This window comes from Scardinius erythrophthalmus, assembly GCF_964197995.2.
Source record: "Scardinius erythrophthalmus genome assembly, chromosome: 23".
Classification (NCBI taxonomy): Eukaryota; Metazoa; Chordata; class Actinopteri; order Cypriniformes; family Leuciscidae; genus Scardinius; species Scardinius erythrophthalmus.
The window spans coordinates 25,842,667-25,852,225 of record NC_138243.1 but is presented as its reverse complement, the minus strand read 5'-3'; positions in this window follow the sequence as shown (position 1 = coordinate 25,852,225).

The window sequence follows — 9,559 nt, the reverse complement described above, 5'->3', positions numbered from 1 at the left end:
TGTTTCAAAGCAGCTTTACAGGGTTAAACAGGACAATGATCAATGATGCAAACAGTTCAATTTGGCTGTAAAGCTGCTCTAAAAAGAAAATAGTGTCATTGTTCAGCTGAATTCAGTTCAGTGTTGATTCAGTTCTGTTCAATAACTGTATAAAGTATATCAAAAGAGTTCATTTTCATTATTAAGCAGCTCTGCGGAAAACAGCAATGTCATCGTCCAGCTCAGTTCAGTTCTCATATAATGGTGTCAATGCAGGCAGATCAATATTATTAAGAAGAAGTGTCCCCAACTAAGCAAGCCAGAGTCCATCAGAGACAGAATGGAGAAAGAAAAACAGGCTCAGTCGAAGGGCCAGTTCTCCTTTGATCAAACAACAAACATGGTGTATGTGTTAGGAGTCCAGGCCGCTTCACAAGTCAGATTGTGGATTGATATCATTCAGAGTATTTTATTCAGCTCCTTTTGCTTGAAGGTTGGAAAAGATTACATCAAGGTAAAAGAGTAGCAAAACTCGAGAGCATGTAGATGTGAATTTGAGAACTTGTACAATAGATATTTGTACTTGTACAATAAAATTTACACTCACAGCTCCAATGTGAAAACCTCCAATGTGAAAACCTCAATTAGGCATTTGCAACTTCTCAAATCTGCCATTGCAATTTTTTTAATTGCCCCGCCTTTCTCTCTCACCGCCACTAAGTTTGCAAGTGCACAAGTTATAGTTAGGCATCTAATATATCGCGAAAATAGTTGCAAAGTCAATGTGTGAAGATTTGAAATAGCAATGGCAGATTTGAGAAGTTGCAAATGCCTAATTGAGGTTGTATTGGTTTGTGACTATTGTCTTTGAGTGAAAATCTCAACATCCAACAGGTTTTCAAGTACAAATATTTATTGTACAATTCACAAATTCACATATACATGCTCTGGAGTGTTGCTACTCTTTTACCTTCATAAGCTCACGCCGGCATTTTGGGGGGGGGGGGGGGGGGGGGGGGGGGGGGGGAGTTGAAGCTGGCCGTTGGGTCTGTGCGGAGGACTGGTCTGGCTCTCGTGGAACTGATCCGATGACTGTGCCGAGGACTGTTGTGTCAACGAGGTCTTCATGGCGTTTGTTTCTAGGTCTCGTCTAGTTGTGATGTTCTCGTCTGGCATTCAGGGCTGTTGTGGTCATCTGAGGGTGCAGGTCCATCATCTGGTCTGGATATGGACTAGATCTGGCTGAATTCAGTAACCTTGGGATAAGACTGAGACAGAGAGACCAACATTAGCGTAGATGCCATTCTTCTTACGATGTAACAAGTACATTCAGTGTTATGGGAATTGTTTCCGGTTCTGGTTGACCAAATTTATGCAGCCTAACAATCCTTTAACAGATGTGAATTTTAGACATGTGAGAGTGTGTTATGTTTATGCTAGGTTAAAGAGGTGTGTGTTTTTAAATAGATTTAAACTTATCTTGTGTCTGCCCCTCGATCTGCTGCCAGTCCATGATCCCTCGATCTCCATCTCAGCAGCATTAGCTGTGAGGGTTTCTCTGAACTGCACCTTTTAAATAAAGGAATAGATATTGTGAGGTCAATATTACATCTTAAGCATTAGTTTAAGCACATAGGTTTACTGCTAACAAATGTTGTTGCCAGAGTTCACACAGCAGTTTAAAATATCGCTAACACTTTACAATAAGGTCTCAATTGTTAAAATTAGGCTAGTTAATGTGTTAACTAACATTACCAATGAACAATACATTTGTTACAGTATTTATTAACCTTTGTTAACATTAGTTAATAAAAATACAATAAAAAATTATAATAAAAATTAGTTCACAGTGCATTAAGTAATCTTAAAAATAATGCATTAGCAAATGTCAAAATGAAAATGAACTAAGATTAATAAAAGCTTAAGTATTGTGCATTCTTAGTCCATCTTAACTAATGTAATAGTTAAACCTACATTAACGAATGAAACCTTATTGTTGTGTTACCAAAATATCTGTAAAAAGTGTTGGTGTCAGATTCCAAACAGCTTTTCCGTTTCGGAGTTCCCTACAGGAGTGTAGGCTAACCAAATAAATCTTATTTTTTATTTCAGATTGTAGCCTATTGTCTCCGCGGGTGTACACTGTGGTCAATGTAGTTCGATTCACAAATAAATGACTCTTTTGAGAGGTTAGTGAATCAAATCAGGAAGAGTCGCCTGTATAGAGAACTATGGCGCCGAAAGCGTAGTCCGACTCCTATGATTCGACTCCTATGAACTAATCACTCGTTGAAAAAGACGAATTGACTGACTAAATTTGAGCACAGGAATATAACACAATATAATTTCATTAGCCAAAATCCAGTGCACTGGATACAGCACAGCAGTTTTTCTAATAAAAAAACCCTAAAATTTATCCTAAAAAGAGACCGTAGCTCATCAACACTCTCTCCGGGACCGAATGGATATTCTGAAGTAGCCTAACGTATTACCATCGTAAACATCTGATCTAACGTTAGATATATAGATATATAAAAACACTAAATTTATCTTGACAATTAATACATCAAACAGCACTATAACAACAAATTAATTAAATTACTTACTCGTTTTTTCAGATGAATGATTCCTCTCGAAAACGTTGGTCTGCGTCTGCAGCCTGCAGGATCTTCCTCAGGATTTAAATTAACCGCCAAAACCTTTTTTCAAGTGACCCGCTTGTGACAAAACAAACTCGGGCCGATGGTAAACACAGCTAACTGCTTTTAGCCGACACTGGCCCTTCATAAAAAGCCGTATATGAGCCAGCGCGAGTACAACTGCTTTTAGCCGACACTGGCCCATTCATAAAACGCCGTATATGAGCCAGCGCGAGTACAACTGCTTTTAGCCGACACTGGCCCATTCATAAAACGCCGTATATGAGCCAGCGCGAGTACAACTGCTTTTAGCCGACACTGGCCCATTCATAAAACGCCGTATATGAGCCAGCGCGAGTAGCCTACAACTGCTTTTAGCCGACACTGGCCCATTCATAAAACGCTGTATATGAGCCAGAGCGAGTACAACTGCTTTTAGCCGACACTGGCCCATTCATAAAACGCCGTATATGAGCCAGAGCGAGTACAACTGCTTTTAGCCGACACTGGCCCATTCATAAAACGCCGTATATGAGCCAGCGCGAGTACAACTGCTTTTAGCCGACACTGGTCCATTCATAAAACGCCGTATGAGCCAGCGCGAGTACAACTGCTTTTAGCCGACACTGGTCCATTCATAAAACGCCGTATATGAGCCAGCGCGGGGTAGACTGGGTACAGTTGAGACATAGGTACAGTTGAGACACCTTAAATAACTTGCGTTCACAGCAAGCACAAGTTGTGATTTTTGCTGTGCACATGCGTAGGCTATTAGTGTCCTCTTTGACCGTGGGAAATTTGAACAGTCGACGCGTCTCCGATCCGAATAAATCGGGAAAAGTATTTTTTTTCTTTTTTTTTCGTTCACTTCACCATGCACTCTCCACAATGAATAGCTTATTATTCTTATATGACTGTTAAACGTAACTGGTATCACCACAAACGTTATTCTGTGCCCTAAAAACTGGCATGTTTCACGGTATTGTATCATGCAAGGTAATTGCAAAATCTAGAGAAATGTGCGAGGTGGCCAGCGGGGTATAGTTGAGACACACGTGTAACTACCCCCGATAGAGTTCTATTAGGAAACACACTGTTTAGTTGTGCAGTGTTATGATAACAGGTTAAACGCTGTAATTAGACAGCATAGGACGCAAATGAAAATAAAATTTGATATTTGTGATATTTAAACTGTGTATTATTAATAAATATTGTTTCAAATCTTGTTCCTGCTTTATAAATTTTAACCAGTGCTAATTTAAATAAAATGAATGAATATAAATGGTTGAATAAACAAAAATGTTGCCCAATTGTTATTTTCTTTATTTGTCTTTATTTTTTATATTTAAAATGAATTGTTAGTTACCTTTACATCATTAGAAATGGGTGTCTCAACTGTACCATGCACTGTCTCAACTGTACCACATATGGGTACAGTTGAGACAAGGTTGAGACAAAAAGCACCTTATTTTTATGAGCTAATTGTGGAAAAAATAAACTAGCCTACTTGTGGGTATTATTGATTGATAATATCTTAGTCTACAAGCTAATGAAATGTCATATGTCATGTGTAAATTCACTTCTTTTCAGTATCTATTTTTGTGTGAAAAATCAAAACGCAAAAAGTGTCTCAACTGTACCCAGTCTACCCAACTGCTTTTAGCCGACACTGGCCCATTCATAAAACGCCGTATATGAGCCAGCGCGAGTACAACTGCTTTTAGCCGACACTGGCCCATTCATAAAACGCCGTATATGAGCCAGCGCGAGTACCACTGCTTTTAGCCGACACTGGCCCATTCATAAAACGCCGTAGCCTATATGAGCCAGCGCGAGTACAACTGCTTTTAGCCGACACTGGCCCGTTCATAAAACGCCGTATGAGCCAGCGCGAGTACAACTGCTTTTAGCCGACACTGGCCCGTTCATAAAACGCCGTATAAGAGCCAGCGCGAGTACAACTGCTTTTAGCCGACACTGGCCCGTTTCATAAAACGCCGTAGGCCTATATGAGCCAGCGCGAGTACAACTGCTTTTAGCCGACACTGGCCCATTCATAAAACGCCGTATATGAGCCAGCGCGAGTACAACTGCTTTTAGCCGACACTGGCCCGTTCATAAAACGCCGTATATGAGCCAGCGCGAGTACAACTGCTTTTAGCCGACACTGGCCCATTCATAAAACGCCGTAGCCTATATGAGCCAGCGCGAGTACAACTGCTTTTAGCCGACACTGGCCCATTCATAAAACGCCGTATATGAGCCTGAGTACAACTGCTTTTAGCCGACACTGGCCCATTAATAAAACGCCGTATATGAGCCAGCGCGAGTACAACTGCTTTTAGCCGACACTGGCCCATTCATAAAACGCCGTATATGAGCCAGCGCGAGTACAACTGCTTTTAGCCGACACTGGCCCGTTCATAAAACGCCGTATATGAGCCAGCGCGAGTACAACTGCTTTTAGCCGACACTGGCCCATTCATAAAACGCCGTATATGAGCCAGCGCGAGTACAACTGCTTTTAGCCGACACTGGCCCGTTCATAAAACGCCGTATATGAGCCAGCGCGAGTACAACTGCTTTTAGCCGACACTGGCCCGTTCATAAAACGCCGTATATGAGCCAGCGCGAGTACAACTGCTTTTAGCCGACACTGGCCCGTTCATAAAACGCCGTATATGAGCCAGCGCGAGTACAACTGCTTTTAGCCGACACTGGCCCATTCATAAAACGCCGTATATGAGCCAGCGCGAGTAGCCTACAACTGCTTTTAGCCGACACTGGCCCGTTCATAAAACGCCGTATATGAGCCAGCGCGAGTACAACTGCTTTTAGCCGACACTGGCCCTTCATAAAAAGCCGTATGTCAGCCAGAAGTGTTGTGTACACAGTCGGCACGACTCTGGCCCATTATCTTTTCACCGATGCCGACACTGAGCCGACAGAAACGCATTTCAGCCGGAATCGGCCCAAATGTGCTTGCTATCTGGGAGCCTATACAGCTGACGTCTAAAAATGTAGAGCCATATAGGCCTTTTGAGTTCTGTCTGCCTTTTTTAACAAATATCTTTTTATATTTATTTTATGTTTTTGTTTTCAAGTCTTGAATCTAGTCTGTTAACACTGTACAAGCAAACCAACTCCGTATTAAATTATAACTTAAGTCATTAATTAACTGAAGTTAGGAATATATTGTGACCTTGAATAGGTATGTCGTTTTACCCAATACGTTCATTTTCATTTGCACCTATTTGGTTACCACAGTGCTTAATCCTTTAGAAACAGCATGTTTAAAAGAGAATGAAAAGTATACAAACCATTCCCGAACTTCTTGTGGGCTTCTGGAATGTGACAACCTCTCAACAATAATTAGTTTGAATAAATTTGTTCTCAAGGGACAAGGGATCAAACTCCTCCACCAACTGTAGCCTAAATATTATGGTTGTGACTGAGTGATCATTAAAGATAAGTAGATGGTGATGAGTTGATTGAAATTAGCTCACAGACTTTTCACAGGCAAATTTGAGTGCATTATGAGAAATCGTTGAAATGAACTTTTAGGTGAGACGGTTATGCGTCTTTCTCAGGAAACAACCCTGAGAAGTTGCTCTTCATTCATTTCGATGATTTCTCATAATACATTTGCCAAGAAGAGTCTGTGAACTCACTTCAATCAACTTTTCACCATCTTATCTTTAATGATCACAACCATAATATTTACAGTTGATGGGGGAGATTTATCACATGAGAACAAATTTAATAAAACAAATTATTGGTGAGAGGTTGTCACATTCCAGAAGCCTATATAAGCACCTTTGAAATATTTTAATTGATTTATTTTTTTACCTGAAAAAAATGACAGAAGTATAGAAACTGCACTGAGACGGCAGAATAAACTTTTTTTTTTTTTCTAGTTTGAAGCATAATTTCCCTTCAAATCGTGGTGAAAAAGATTTCAGTGTTAATGAAAACACTTCTTATTGTTATTTCAACACAGCTGCCTTCCTGTCAATTCCTTGGAAGGTCGGTTAGGTCAGAATCATCACAAAAAAAAATAAATAAAGTATCTGTACTTCCTTTTCTCAAGAAAAGTTTATTAACGGCTTTTGATTTGTGTGACCTATTGTTTTATCTCATACAGAGGTGATGACGTGTGATGTCTGCGTGAGCAGGTGGTGGAGGTCTGGAAATACATACGCTGACAGGTAGGACTTCGTATCACTGCATCTGGACCTAATTTAGTGATTGGACGAACATTTTATGGTCCTACGTCTTCCACAGACGATATATACATTTAATTTTAGACCGCATAACTTAGTGATTTCTATCATGTAAAGAGACTTTCAACCAGCATAACACATTTTAATAAAGATCTTCAGTAGAACCAGAAAGGGTTTTACATCCTGATAAAAAAAACTTTTTAACATGTTTTGAAAGTTATTCTTTAAAGTATAATGTAACATCAAGAATATTTCTAAGCTCCAAAAAACAAATAGCAACACAAGAAACCAATTGTCAAATGATTCTAGATTGGAACGACCTTTATTTTTAACAGTGAAGAATCATTTTTCACTGTAGATAAAGGGTTCTTGAGTTGGTTCTTTTGAGATACAAAAGTTCTTAATGTTACTTGGTAGGTTTATTGGTGCACTTTTCTAAACATAAAAGTTATTTATTGGCAATGATGGTTTCATGAAGAAAGTCAAAAAAGTTTTTGTTCTTCACACTCAGAAAAAGGGTTGAACTACTGTTGTCACATGGACTATTTTAACAATGTCTTCACTCTCTTTCTGGGCCTTGAAAGTTGTGATTACATTGCAGTCTATGTGGGGTCGGAAAGAGCTCGGATTTCATCAAAAATATCTTCATTTGTGTTCCGAAGATGAACGAAGGTCTTGCGGGTTTGGAACCAATTACTGACAGAATTTTCATTTTTGGGTGAACTATCTCTTTAATATTAGACTTATTTTTTGTTTATTTGTTGGACAATTCATATTGCGCAATTGCTAGTCATAAGTGTGTGGTTATATGAAGACTGAAAGTATTTGTTGTGTCCTTGGACTGAAGGCAGTTGTTTTGATTTAGACCACTCTGCATCTGTCACATCTGTGCATGTTCCCATGAAAAGAAAGACATCTGAGAGAAACAAGTGGAAGATACTAGAAGATCAGGTTTTGATGAATATGTGAGTTTGGAAAAATATTCATCAGGTCATTTTATATATATTACCTTGCTATTTTGCCTAGCATTTTATATATTACCTAGCTAGTAGTTCTCAACAGTGATCTATTTCAGCTCTTGGAAAGCCCCAGTTTGTGTTTTGTAAATCTTACCAAGATAACAGGTTAGAATGTTAAACATGGGGGTTGATCTGATCTGGTGATGAGTGATCTTCTGTATTGCCAGTTTAAAGATTAAGATATGAGATAGATGAGATGAATACAAACAGACACTAATTGAAACTAGCATCTGCTGCCAAACCAAAGTTGGCTAGTGAGTTTCTTTAAAGAGTCAAAATGTTTTGCAAGTTCCTGCTAATTCATAACTGAGCTAAACTTCACTTGAACACCAAACAAATGCCACATTGAGCTCTCTGAACACTAATCCAACACAAACAAACGCATAACTTTCAGATTTAGTGTAGCCTATATTGAAAGGAAAAGTACACCCAAAAAGTCTGTCATCATTTACTCATCCTCATGTCCTTCTAAATCCCTAAATGACAGATTTTATTTTTTGTTGTGAACTATCCCTTTAAGCCATATCACACGAGCAAGAGTGCTTTTGTAGCTCAAAAGATATTGCTCAGTACTTGGAAAATTGAGTTTCATTTTGACTTTCATTACATAAGCTTGTCAATCAGAGAGTGAACAGCTTAGTTTACCAAAGATCAGCAGCGCCTGATCCAAACCCCCTTTCGTTCTGTTAATGATAAACTCGCATCTTCAACACAAGCCCTGATAAATTAGTTTTCAAAGCAAAGCAGAGGGTAAAAGAGAACTGCAGGTGCAGGTCTTCAACATTCTACATCTCATCTATTCACAGAAAATACAGCTAATCCTGGAATTGTTGCGTTCAGCTGACAGCAAACAACCTCCTTAGCACAGACAAAGAAGCCCAAATCCAGGGAGCTTATGAAAGTTAACTTGAGGATGATAAAGAAACTTCACTTTTGGTTGAAATGCTTACATGAGCACAATGATACAGTCTCTCTTGATGACAGAAGAGGGCAGTAGTGTCTAGTAGTTCCTCATAGAGAACAATACGTAAAGGGATAGTTCACTCAAAAATGACAATTCCATCATCATTTATTCACCCTCAAGTTGTTCCAAACCTGTATGAGTTTCTTCTGTGGAATCGTTGAAGATATGTTGATAGCTAAACAGTTTCGGTTCCCATGTTATCACAATTCTAGGAAAATATCCTCAGCGGAAGAAAATAAAATACATAGCCTACCGGTTTTTAACGACATGAGGGGCGGTAATTGATGACCGAGATTTTATTTTTAGGTGGACTATGCCTTTAACTGAAAATACCTGAAATCGGTAAGGTTTCTGTCCTAATTTGTATTAAAAGACACTTTAGTTCTAAGATATATTGTGTTTTCAAGAGGATTGAGGGGATAGTCCCCCCACACACAAAGATTCTCTCATTTACACTTCCTCATGCCATCCCCGATGCATACAGTGTGACTTTCTTTCTCCAGAAAAACACGATCAAAGATTTTTTAGGAAAATAATCTCTATTAGTCCTTATATAGTAATGTATATGAATTTGTGCCGCTTCAAAAACCACACACATCGATACAAACGATAGGTGTGTGTAAGAAAAATGTGAATGTTTTGAACTTTTTAACTATAAATCATTGCTTCCTGTCTACTGTCATACAAGCGTTTATGAGAGGAACTTTGAGAAGAGTGAAGTCACATTGTGAAGCT